The sequence below is a fragment of the Camelus bactrianus genome, chromosome 1 (assembly GCF_048773025.1).
Source record: "Camelus bactrianus isolate YW-2024 breed Bactrian camel chromosome 1, ASM4877302v1, whole genome shotgun sequence".
In the NCBI taxonomy this organism is placed as follows: Eukaryota; Metazoa; Chordata; class Mammalia; order Artiodactyla; family Camelidae; genus Camelus; species Camelus bactrianus.
Window position 1 is genome coordinate 99,829,223 of NC_133539.1, and position 14,221 is coordinate 99,843,443.

Below are 14,221 nucleotides of genomic sequence, written 5' to 3' on the forward strand. Positions count from 1 at the left end.
GGGCTTTGACAATTTAGATTTTCATTTGAAATCAGTTCCCCACTCACTATTAGACTGTTGTAGGCAGAATTCTAAAATGTCCCTCAAGATGAGTGCTTACTGTGTACACATTCTTTATAATCCTTAAGACTAGAAATAGGATGAGATATTATTCCTATGATTAGGTTATGTTCTGTGGCACAATTGACTTCAAGAAAGTAAGTGGGTCTGCCCTAATCAGGGGAGCCTTATAAGGGACAAAGATTTTCCTGGTGAAAGAAGTTTGAAATGTGAGAGGGATATGACAAGAGACAAATTCTCCACTGTCGATTTTCAAAATGTGGGTGCAGGACAAATGGCGAGGAATGTGAATGAGCCCTAGAACTCTCATCTTCCAGCTGACAGCAGCAAGTCAATGGGACCTTGGTCCTACTGTCACAAGGAACTGAATTCTGACAAAGCAGATTCTACCCCCAAACTTCCAGATCAGCAGTCAGTCTAACTGACAGCTTGATATTAGCCTTTGGAGAGACCCTGAGCAGAGAACCCAGTCATACGGTAGTCAGACTTTTGATAGAACTGTGAGCTAATAAATGGATGTTGGTATAAGCCATTACTAAGTTTGTAGTAATTTGTTACGTAGCAGTAGAAAACTACTGCAAAGATCTTTGATAAATTATATAATCATTCTATTTTCTCATCAGTAGAATGCGAGTAATAATAGTATTATGCATTTGTGTTGAGGATTAAATAAAGCAATTAAAATGGAGCACTCAGTTGAGTGTTCAACTGGATGTTAATTGCTACTTCATTGTTTTGAGGATTTAGTGAAGTGATACCTAAAAAGTCCTCAGCATAGTGCCTGGTACCTAGTAACAATGTTATCAATTTATTGTTAGACATGAAAAAACTTGACATGGACTCTCCTTGGACATCTTAGCATTCCCTATATTCTTTCACTTGAAACCTCTTAATTATGACTGAATATTAAGAGCTGGTGTATCATGGCCTTAAGGTGAGCCTGTTTTTTCAAGCTGCCAAAGAATGGGTTACTAACATCCAACATCTGAGTCTATGAGCAAGAAACTCAGATATTAGCAACTTTCTTCTCCAAGGAAAAGGTTAATTTTGAAAGAAGGCGGTACATCATGCATTTTGAGTGAGGGTATCTCTAGCTGTACTTGAGTTTATCTGTTCTTTATAAAGATGATTACAACCTACAACCACATACTGAAAAAACCACCCCTCAGATTCTGGTTTTATTACATTGACAAGGAGGATGGCACTGTTTTGTCATAAACTCAAAGAATATAAGGACTTTCCATATCAACAATATGCTTAATACCAGTGATCAACTCTCTTACAAAACTATACACAGTAAAGTCTGAATGAAAGTAATATTCTTATCTATTTATTTGTATTTAATCCAGAGAAATCAGGACATGTCTTTTACCAGGATGCTATTTACAAGAATTCAAATGTAACAATTTACTTGAAAGGCAAACACGGCTGAATAAATTTGGGTTTCTAGAGTTAAGAAAACTATTACATTAAGACTCATGATTGAGTTCACACTATGTCTCTAATGCAAGCACACATTTCAATGTCACTGTCTGCCACCTTACAATAACAGAAAACATCTGTATAATGGCCTATAACATTACACGGTGCATTACAATTAGAAATGTGCTGAAGTGGTGGATTGGGGGTTTATTTATGGTCCATGAAATAAAAGAGTCTATGAGCCTCTCATGAAAACTTAATAGTTCAAGGAAATAAAATATTTGAGTGCAACAATTATGTTTTAAATGATATCATCACTAGAGAAACTTAGAACAGCCAAAAAGTTGAAATATTAGTGTTAAAAGAAACCCATTACTAGTTGGCTGGAAGTCTTTATTATCAGAGAGGCAAAGAATGTCAGAGAATTATGAAAAACACATCATGCCTTCCAGGTTAATATAATTTCTATAACAGAGTGAAATCTCTCTTAATTGCTCATAAAATCAAGGCTCTGAAAGTTATGGTGAGAGTAAACAGATTTAAAAACCTTGAAAAAATTTTAAAATAAGAACAGAAAAAGATCTTTTGTGATGCTGCCCTAAAAACTGGCAAGTTTGAGTAGCAGCAATTCACAAACTGTTTCTAATAGGAGTCAAAGTTACCCCCACAAGCCACAAAAACTCTCCATGTGTGAGAGCAAATAATTACAGTTCATGAACAACATGTACTTCATTTCCAGATTACAGGTAATTGTATACACATTTAAATTTGTTTATTTTGCATGCATAATCTCATATTCATGAAGATAATTTAATCATTTATACTTGATGTGTGGGAAAAATTATGGTGTCTAATCACGCTCCCAGATTTCTCAAAGTTTTGCCCTGCTGTGGGAAAAAAATTGTCATACCAGACAAAATGCTTTCATTTACCTTCCAGAATTCAAAAGAACAGCACTAGTCAATGACTTCTTTAGGTGATATGGTACTTTTATTATGGAAAAATACCACAGATTTTACTACATTTGATAACTTTGCCATGAACTTCTATGTTATTGTATCTATAGAAATCTATTCTATTTAATGTCTTAAAGGCTAGATTTGTAAAACTGAGCTATGTATCTTCTGTTTTTTTTTATTCTACTAAAAAGTCAAAATTAAATGCTCTACTCTTTTGATATTAGATGATGCTTTTTTTTTATTAAGATTTAAAATATACACTTATATTGTGTTGAAATTTCAATCTTTTAGAGTGTTTTGTATTCATGATAGTTCTACCAAACGTTTCCACGGGAGACTTACATGCTTTCTTAGTACTGATTGCTGGTTGGTTTTCAGAATCGGTTCAGATTTCCTCCAAAGTAACCTAAAAGACACAGGAATTCTGGCAGACCCTCGATTAAACATGCAACATTTGTAATGATTTTCCACATGATTATCCCAAATAGCCGTGGAAGAGCACAAAGCTGTCAATCAACATACAAAGAAAAGGGGTCAATGTCATAGTACTATCTGCTGGCGATGAGGACTACACTGTCCATTTGCCTGTAATGTGCTATTTCAGGATATGTAATCATCATGTTATTACAGTCTTGATTTCAGAGCCAACAGTGAAGCTACAGAATGGTATCTGGATTTGGATATGCAGCTCAAGAAAAAAAAAGACATCACTCAAAAAATATTTTAAAGGGATATTGCTGGACAAATGGTGGCTTTGAACTAGCTGTGCAATAAGTTGGATTTTTAACTTCTTTTTATTCTTTTGGGTTTGATATCCTATAAGCAGAATATTATTTTATATCCCTGCAACTTCTGGATTAATTAAATGTGGAAGAGTCCTCTTTCTGACTTTGAGAACAAAGAAAAGGGAAAGGGAGAAATAATGGAAAGGATGGACAGGAGGGAAAAGAGAAAGGAGAGGGAGGAAATTAGAATTATTTAATTACCCCAAGATCACTTTCATGAGCATGTAGCAAACATATGTTGCAAAAATCTCATGGCATCATTAATCTAACAGTTACCAACGTCTGTAGGAAACGTGTTAATGTATCGGAACCCAGCCAATCACTGTCCCACATTGTATGAGACAGTGGCCTTAGGCAAGGTTTTCTAGGGACCACATGCCTGTAGTTAAAGGAATATGCTTTTCACACTTAAACACTAGTAGATTGGAGGTAAAAAATATATATAACCACTATTTTATAAGAAAGATATTTTATAACAATAAACTTTCAGTAAGTGCTTCAAGGAGCAGTGACTTTGCAATGACTTCATTCCTATACTTAAGATATCTAGTACTTACTTTTAGGTGTCAATTTCCTTTGGAAAATGCTGAAATCTCTCCCCAGACTCAGTAAAATGCTTCGTCATTTTCATTGTTAAGAACATAACTGGAAAAAAAAAGGATAGGTACACATGATTTATACCGTAAAAGTGAGAGCCAAGAATTTGAGTGGACACATAACTTTAATATATTAGGTAAATTAGATCATTCTATTTAAAATTCAACCCATGCCATTTCCTCTACTCACTCCTGATTTCTGTTATCCTGCTAGGCTTTTTTAAAATATAAAAATAGTTTATTTTGTCTATGGTTTGTTGTCTGTCTTTTTCAGCTGGAATGCATACCCTTGAAGATTTCATTTGTGCAGTGATGGGTTGTGTGTGGACAGAGTGACTCAATGCTTTATGGATGCCAGAATCAGATTATGGTGAACAGAGTGGTAACAACTGGGTGCACCATGACTTGTTAGTATTGTTTCTTAAAGAAACTTAGTTCCTCGAAGTATACCATATATCACAAATTCATTCACTAAAATTGTATCTTTCAATAGTGTGAACCCCACATTCTCCATTGTGCAGTCAGCTCCAACACAGTGCCTAACAATTAATTGAAAATTACGTATTAAATGAGTAAATAAAATAGTATAGTAAGCCTGTCAAAAGGCAACACGGGATTGCTTAAATAAACAAGAACTGTAAGCAGTGAGTTCAATAATTCATAGAAAAGAGAAATAAGAGTGGTTTGGAAACCCATCATGAGAGAAGTACAATTTGTCTATAAAACTTTACATACCCTTCTGTGATTTATTTCCTTATCACTGAATAACTTGTGCTATTATTTTACTGAGAATTTTTCTTTAATTGATCCAAATTTTTATTAAAGTGAATTTATATAGAATCAGTTTTATGATGAGATGACTGGTGTCACTTCCTTTAATACAAATTAAGAGTAAAACAGGCATGTCTGGCCCACAAAATGCATCTACTAAATTCTAGCTAGACAGTTTCATTCAAAGGTCTTGAGCTTGAAGCAAATTAGCAAGTGATAGAGATATGTTAAAACTAAGCCAAGGTCAAACTTGGCATTAGTTAGAAAGACTGAAAAGAGAATCGTGCTGTGAGTGAATGCTCTATAATTTCACTTCTTTGTACCACGTATAACGACCGCCTGTGCAACCTCACATCGCCTTGCGTTCCGCAGAAGTATGCATGCCCACACTTCAGGGAAAGGTCTATGAAGCAGCTGCTGACAAGACTGTTAAGCACCAACAAAGATGAAGAAGAGGAGGGAACATTTACTAACATTCTATTATGTGTCAAACATTCTGTAAAGCAATGACGATTTGTTCTGTAATCCTTCTCTGACACTATGGTATCACTTGATGTGTGTAACCCCTCTACAGAGTAACTGAATAGGATGGCAACATTATATTATTTCCTAATTTAATCCCCCTTTAAAAAAATTAATAGCATATTCATGTGGTACAAAATTCAAAATCCAAGCGTTTTCCATGAATGCCATTCTACAATAAATAAAATTCTCTCTTCTGTCCTTGTTTCCTGGTCATTCAGTTTGACCCCAAATATTAGCAATAGTTTTCAAACACATTGTAGCATACAGTACACATTGTTCTATAGATTGCTTTACTCACTTAATAATATATCTTAAGAATACTCTCAGAGGAAAAATACATTCTAGTTAAGGAAGTGCTTTAGGTAAGGTGGGATAGGCTACTTAATGACAAAGGAACTTCCCATGATAATTGGCTTGAAGGTCAAAGAAGTTATTTCTCATTCAAGTACAGTCCAAAGTGAGCCATCCCAGTGAATTAGTGCCTCTATGCCAGAGGCTGGCAGCAACTATGCATCACATATACATGACTTCCAAGGTCATTCTCATCATTCCCATGCCAGAAAGTAGGGGAAAAGAGGGAAAGACAAGGGTCAGAGTTTTTCTCTTGATCAAATAAAACAGGCATTGCAAAGATCTTTTCCATTCACATGCTACTAATAGTAGAGCTTAAACACTTGACTACAGCTAGCAGAAAGAACGGCTGGGAAAAGCAATTCCTGCCGGGGGGTTAACTCTATTCCTCTCCAGTTAGGAGGAAGAATGGATTTGGGTGAACAGCTAGCAAGATGCATAATATATTTAAGTTTATTGAATAATACAGAAATTTCATCCATAATTTCAGAAATATTTAAATTATTTTTGTGGTATCTTAGATATATTTTTAGGTAAGATTGTGGTTAATCTGAAAAGTTTTAACAAGGGTACACAGTGATGTAATTCCCATTATAATTATGATATTGAACATTTCCATCATCCAAAGAAGCTTCCACATTCCCCTTGTAGTCTCTCCTCTTCCTTGACCTTTACCCCTGACAGCAAATCCTATACTTTCTGTTACAATAGTTTGGTACTTTTTAAGAATTTCATATAATGGAATTGTGTAGTATCTTGTCTTTTGTGTCTGGCTTCTTTCACTTAGAAAGATGCTTTTGAGATGTAGCCACATTTTACAGTGTCTCACCAGTGTGTTCCTTTCTATTGTGGGGGAAGATTCAGTACTCTAAATGAACTACAGATTTTTTATCCATTTACCAGTAGATGAGATTTTGAGTTGTTCCCAGTATTTGTTGTTGTTGTTGTTATTGTGGTAAGAACATCCAACATGAAATCTAGACTCTTGACAAAACTTTAAGTGTACAATACAGTATTGTTAACTGTAGATATGATGTTTTATAGCAGATCTCTAGATTATTCATCTTGCATAACTGAAAATTTATACTCAGTGAATAGCAACTCCATATTCCCTCCTTCCCCCAGCCCCTGGAAACCACCGTTCTACTCTCTGCTTTTACAATTTCACTATTTTTGATTCCTTATATAAGTGAAAACATGCAATGTTTGTCCTCTTGTAACTGGCTTATTTTACTTAGCATAATCACTTCAAGTTTTATCCATGTTGTCACATTTGGCAGGATTGTTTAAAGTTTTTGATATTCTGAACAAAGTTGCTAGGAAAATCTGAGTACAAATGTTTTGGTTATGTATGTTTTAATGTCTTTCGGGTAAGTACCTAAGATGGCGATTGCTCAGTCATATGGTAAGTATGTGTCTACTTTTTTAAAAAACCACCGATTTGCTTAGAAAGTGGCTCTTCTGTTTTTCAATCCTACCATCAATAAATGACAGTTTCAGTTGCTCTACATCCTTATTAACACTTATTTTTGACCATCTTTTTAATTTTAGCCATTTTAGTGGGTATGTAATGATGGTGGTTTTGATTTGCATTTCCTTAATTACGAATAAACACAATAAAATATGCTGAATATTATTTGCCATTAGGATGTCTTCTTCGATAAAGTGACTATTCAAATCTTATGCTGCTTTTTAATTTTTAGAAGAGAAAGTTTTAAGTATAAAAATATAAAGAATACCAAGTATCAGTAGGATATTAAATCTTCCTGAAATTCATATTAAGAGCAGAATTGTATATAAATATAAAAATAAATTCTGGCTAAGTTTTGGACTTTCTAATGATAGGCCATTAAGTTAATACTAATATTGTAATGACTAAGCGGAACATATTTGTAAATACAACATACCAAAACTTATGAGATGTAGCAAAAGTAGTTCTAAGAGGTAAGTTCATAGTGATAAAGCCTATATTAAGAAAAAAGAAAGATCTTAAATAAACAACCTAATTTTAAACCTCAAGGAACTAGAAAAAACTAAGCCCAAAGTTGAAAGAAAGGAAATAGCAAAGGTTAGAGAGGAAATAAATTAAATAAAGAATAAAAAGACATTAGAAAAGACAAACCTTTTGCTAGACTTGCCAAAAAATAGAGAGGATGCAAATAAATAAAGTTATAAATGAAAGAGGAGGCAAACATTTAATACAACATACATGCAAAAGATCATAAGAGACTACCATGAACATTAAATGCCAACAATTTGGATAACCTAGTAGAAAAGGATAGATTCTCAGACACATACAACCTACAAAGACTGGATCATGACGAAATAAAAATCTGAAAAGACCAATTACTAGTAAGGAAATTAAAACATTAATCCTAACCCTTCCAACAAAAGAGGAAGAAGAAGGGGAGGTAAAACTTTTAAACTCATCTATAAGGCCAGCATTACATTGATACCAAAGCTGGACAAGGACACTATAAGAAAAATTTACAGGCCAATAGCCCTGATGAATAGCAGATGCAAAAATCCTGAACAAAATATTAGCAGAACAAATTTAGAAATACAGTCTAGGGATTACATACCATGATCAAGTGGCATTTATTCCAGGAATGTAAAGATGGTTCAATGACTGCAAATCAATCAATGTGATGATATGAAGGCTAAAGCTCATATAACCATCTCAATAGATGCAGAAAAGGCTTATGACAAAATGTGACACCCATTCATGATAAAAACTCTTAGAAAGGTGGTTATTGAGAGAATGTACTTCAACATAATAAAGGCTTTATGTGTCAAGCCCACAACTAACATTATATTCAATGGTGAAAAACTGAAAGCTTTTCCTAGGATGAGGTACAAGGATGCCCTCTCTTGCCACTTTTATTTAACATAGTCCTGGAAGTCCTAGCCAGAGCAATTAGGAAAGAGAAATAAAAGACATCCAAATCAGAAAGGAATAATAAAACTATTTCTATTTGCAGATTACATGATGTTATATAAAAGAAAATCCCAAACAACCCCCCTAAAAATGTTAGAACCAATCAACAAATTCAGTAAAATGCATGATACAAAAATCAATATACAAAAATCAATTGTTACTCTGTGGAATCTAAAAAATAAACTAGTGAACAACAACAAGAAACCCAGACTCACAGATACAGAGAACAAACTAGTGGTTACCAGTGGGGAAAGGTAAGGGGGGAGGGGCAAGATAGGGGTGGGGGAGGGGCAAGATGGGGTAAGGGAGTAAGAGGTACAAAGTACTATGTATAAAATTTTAAAAAATCAACAAAGATCTATTACACAACACAGGGAACATAGCCAGTATTTTATAAAAACTATAAATGAAGTATAATCTATAAAATTTTTAAATTACTGTGTTGTACACCTGAAACTATTATAACATAGTTAATCAACTATACATCAATAAAAAATATTGGAGGCATGAGAGGGCTGAGAAGTGACTGTGTGTGTCGCCCAACTCTTGAAATGAAAAAGTGCTGGTCACTACCACTGACTTCTACAGCAACCAGGACTGACTCTAGAAAGAAAAATCAGTTGTGCTTCTGTACACTAACAGAAAACTATTAGAAAACAATAACATTTACAATTGCATCAAAAAGAATAAAATATCTAGGAATAAACTTAACCAAGGAGGTGAAAGATCTGTACATGAAAATATAAGACACTGATAAAAGAAATTCAAGATGACACATATGAAAAGATATCCTATCCTTGTAGACAGGGAGAATATCATTAAAATGTTCATACTACCCAAAGAAATCTACAAATTAAATGCAATCTCTATCAAAATTTCAATGGCATTTTTTCACGGATAATGGAACAATCTTAAAATGGAAAAACACAAAAGTCTTTATATAGCCAAAGCAATCTTGAGAAAGAACAAAGCTGGAGGCATCACATTCTGTAAGTTCGAACTATATTACAAGGCAATAGCAAACAATGGGATATGGCATTGGCATAAAAACAGACACATAAATCAAAGGAACAGAATAGAGAACCCAGAAATAAACCCATGCTCAAATGGTCAACTAATCTACAATGAAGGAGCCAAGAGTATACAACGGGAAAAACCTCATGTCTTTAGTAAATGGCTTTGGGAAATCTGGACAGTCATATGCAAAAGAATAAAAACTGGACTCCCATCTTATACCAGACACAAATATCAACTCAAAATTTAAGACCTGAACATAAGACCTTAAACTATTTAACTCCTAGAAGAAAACATGGGTGCTAAGCTCTTTGATAACTGGTTTTGGCAATGATTTTTTTGGATTTGACTCCAAAAGCTATGGTAGGAAAAGCAAAAAAAAAAAAAAAAAAAAGTAGTACTGTATCAAATCAAATAGCTGCTGCACAGCAAAGTAAACCATTAACAAAATAAAAAGGCAACCTATGGAATGGGAGACAATATTCATAAATCATATATCTGATAAGGGGGTAATATCCAATATTTATAAAGAATTCATACAACTCAATGGCAAAAGAAACCAAACAATTTGATTAAAAAATGGGCAGAGGATCCAAATAGACATTTTTTTCCAAAGAAGACATACAAAGTTCCAACAGGTACATGAAAAGATGTTCAACAGCACTAATTAACAGAAAAAGGCAAATCAAAACCACAATGAGATGTCATCTAACACCTGTTTGAACGGCTATCATCAAAGAGACAAGATAACAAGTGTTGGCGAGGATGTGGAGTAAAGGAAACTATTGTGCACTATTGGTGGGAATTTAAATTGATGTAGCCACAGTGCAAAACAATGTGGAAGTTAAAAATAGAATTACCATATTACCCAGCAATCCCACTTCTGGATATATATCCAAAGGAAATGAAATCAGTATCATGAAGAGATAACGGCAGTCCATATTTGTTGCAGTATTATTCATAACAGCCAAGATATGGAAACAACTTAAGTGCCTGTCAACAGATGATGGATAAAGATGATGTAATATGTGTGTGTACACACATATATATATGTATATATACCATATGTTCTCTATACACAATGGAATATTATTCAGGTATGAGAAAGAAATTCTGTCATTTGCAACGACATGGATGGACCTTGAGTACATCGTGCTAAGTGAAATAAGTCAGACAGAGAGACAATACTGTAAGGCATGACTTATTTATAGTATCTTAAAAAAGTCAAACTCCTAGAGTATAAAAGTTGTTGCAGAGGGTTAGGGGAATTGGGAGAGGCTAGTAAAAGGGTACAAACTTTCAGCTGTAAGATGGATATGGTCTGAGGGTCTAATGTAAAACATGATTAGTGCAGTTGATAAACTCTATCATATAATTTTTTTTTTAAGTAGAGCTTAAATGTTTTCACCAAAAAAGAAAAGATAAAAATATGTGATGGATGTGTTAATTGACTAGATTGTGAGAATCTTTCACAAGGTATATGTGTATCAAATCACCACAATGTATAGCTGAAATATCTTATAATTTTGTCAATATACAACAATAAAGCGGAATAATGTTTATTATACATCAAACACATTTTTAACACTAATAATCACTAAGCTTTAATCAAAGTTATTTTCATTATGATGCTAAGGATTTCGTTTAACCTCCCATGATTTCACACTAAAAAAGGCCTCTCTGGTTAATGATATGAGAATTAGTTCCCATATGCCTGAGGCTGTCACTCAATCTATATTTTCCTGAACGGAATATCTAATATTCAGAAACTCTTACCAAGAATAATAGATTTGGGTATAGTTTACCACTGTAGTCCTATTTTATTTTAAATATTCCTATACATTTTATGATATGACAACCATTCTTGGATTTATTAAATAGGAACCAAAAGGCTGTACACTTTTCAACATGCATGTGTGAAATATATCATATATTTGAACAATGTTTAGAGAGCTTACAGTCATTCTGGACAGAAAATTCAATAAGCTAGTTAAAATCACGTATCAGATCTTTATCTTAGAAATGACTAAAAGAACATTTTAGAGCATACTTTTAAGAAGCAGCCACTCTGCTTAACAATATTGAGGATAGAGTCATACTTTGGCTCTAGCTATCCAAGGGTTTTGAATACACTTAACTTTTTACTTGTTTATTGGAAAGCCACTAATGTGAAACATTTAATTTTTAAACAATCAGAAAAGAGGCAGATCAAAGATTCAAATAAACCCATTCAACTGCATGATCCTAATTCCAGTTCATCATCTAATTTAGCCAGATAATCTCATACAGGTCACTCTATCTGGATGCAGTTTCTTTATTTGCAAATGATAGATTTGGATCAGATGCTCTAAGGATCCATTTAATTCTAAAATCCCATAGTTAGAAGTACATCTTTTAAGAAAAAGTGTATTTTAGAAATTTATGTGTATTTTGCTTTTTACCATTAATTTTCTTCTCCTTGCATTACTGTGTCCTACTATAAAGTTTTCAGAAACTATATGTATTCTCTTTTAATTTTGAAGAACATGGCCACCACTATCTCAAATAATACCACAGAATGCAACTGTGTTCATCCTGATCTTACTGGAGAAGTATTTCATGAGTGCCCTACTAATAAAGACAAGATCATGATTTTCATTTTTGTTCCATTATTTCACATTTTAATATTGAATCAACTGTTCCATATCACTTCTGATATCTGAACATAGTGATCATTAGGTTGAGTGTGGGTAGTTTATATGTGTCATTAAGTAACAATAACCGTACTTTCCATTTAGAAAAGTCCCTCAATTTGGGTTGGTCTGATGTTTCACTATGGTTAGTTTCAGGTTATATATTTTTGGCAGAAATACCACAGAAGCGATTCTGAGCTCTTTCTAGTGTACCATGCCAGGAGGCTTCTGGTGTTGGTTTGTCCTATTATTGGTGATGTAAATTTTGATTACTTGACTGTATCCAAGCTATGCATCCACATTAAAAGTTGCTATATTTCCTTTTTAGGTAATAACTAATTCATGGAAGAATATTTTGCAATACGTAAATATCCTTACCAAACCTTTTCACTTGTTTTAGCCATCATTGATTTCCGGCTAAATCAGTAGTTTTTTCATGATGGTTGCAAAATGATGATTTTCTAACTTACTATTCTTTTTCCCATTTATATATTAGTTTACTTATATTAGTATAGATTCATAAATTTTATTTCATGAATGATCTGTTACTCCCATTTTTCATTTTCATGAAACTGTCCCAGTTTTCCCAGTGAGAACCACTTCAAGCTGGCTTCAGTGTCCCTTTGACACCGTCTCATGTTATTTAGCAATTCCTTGCTTTACATCACAGCAAGATGCTCCAGGCTTATTTCATACCTTCTCTGCTGTTAACTCTGGACTCAGCCACTTCCCCAAGGAGCCCCAGCTTCCTTTGGTAGCATATGGTATACAGCAACCAATATCTAAGAACCAGGTATGCTCATTGCAATACGGGTAACTTTACTTCTAGGCCTTTCAGTAGAAAGAGCTACTAAATATGCATATATTTACATCTTCCCCTCTCTAGCTATAATTTTATTTCTATTTCTCTATATTAAAAATATGCATTCATAGTGCTACCTTCAATTTTAATTCATTATAGCAGAGTTCGTTCTTGTCTCCCCCCTTTTCATATTTCTAACTCCTTTCTTCACAGGCAGAAATATGGCTTTCATTATTCCCAATATATTTACTCACATGCCCCCTCCTAAAATCCACAGATAGTAATTTTAGAATTGCTAACCCATACTACTGTCAACTGGTCTCCTTTTAAATCCTAACCCCACAGTGATCTTTAATTCAAAGAATCACAGGAAATTAGACATGCAGTAGAATCCTTTCTCTCACTATAATAAATGTGTACAAAATCTGCCCATTCATACTTCTTTTTCATTGCTAAGAATCACCTCGGAAAAGGTCCCATTTGATTTAGGAAAAGGACGTATGTATTTGTTATCTGTGTTCAGGTATGTCTGTTTCATTTTGTTAGGCAATGACAGTTGCTACGTAACTATTATTAAACACATCAGTGACACTTTTTTGGTCATATGTAGGAAATAACTAAATAGTATTCCAAGCTTACAATTCATCAGCTACAAGCATAACACATATGCCTGGGCAATACTGTATATCCTGAATGCCAACACAGCTCATGTGTCTTTCTCAATTGTTGCATGTATTTTTTGAAAACCTAATTTAGATTAAACCTTTATTATGTTGGAAGGCAGAGAGGGAAGGGAGCCTTAGTTATTATTTAAACCTGATAGCTATGAATTTAAATACTAATCTCTAGACAGGTGCTCTTCCCTTACCTACAAATAAAAGCTAATATTTCACTAATGTACCAAACAGGCAATGGTCACAGCCTAGGACTCCATCTATTAAGCTATTACATGGCCCTGGCATACTCCCTACACAAAACTCAACACAACAGTGACCCTTTATTGGGAAACCATTTCTCTGTGACATCTCAGCTGTCCCTCACTATAACTGGGTTAAACAATTCACAAAATAAGTGCCTATGTCCCCTGAAGCATACGTTCTTCCTTCAGATCAGCCTACAGCTAGCTTTTATTTCACTCAATGAGTTGTTCACTTCCAGGTGCTATGGAACTGAAATTACAATGGCCAACAGAATTGCCTGCATAAAGTATCAAATCCTATTTCATATGGGGCCATACCACAAAATAGGGGCAGCTTCATTAAGAGGACAGAACTCACATATTTGGACAAGTAACATTTAAAATCATTCTTAAGCAAATGTTGCAGC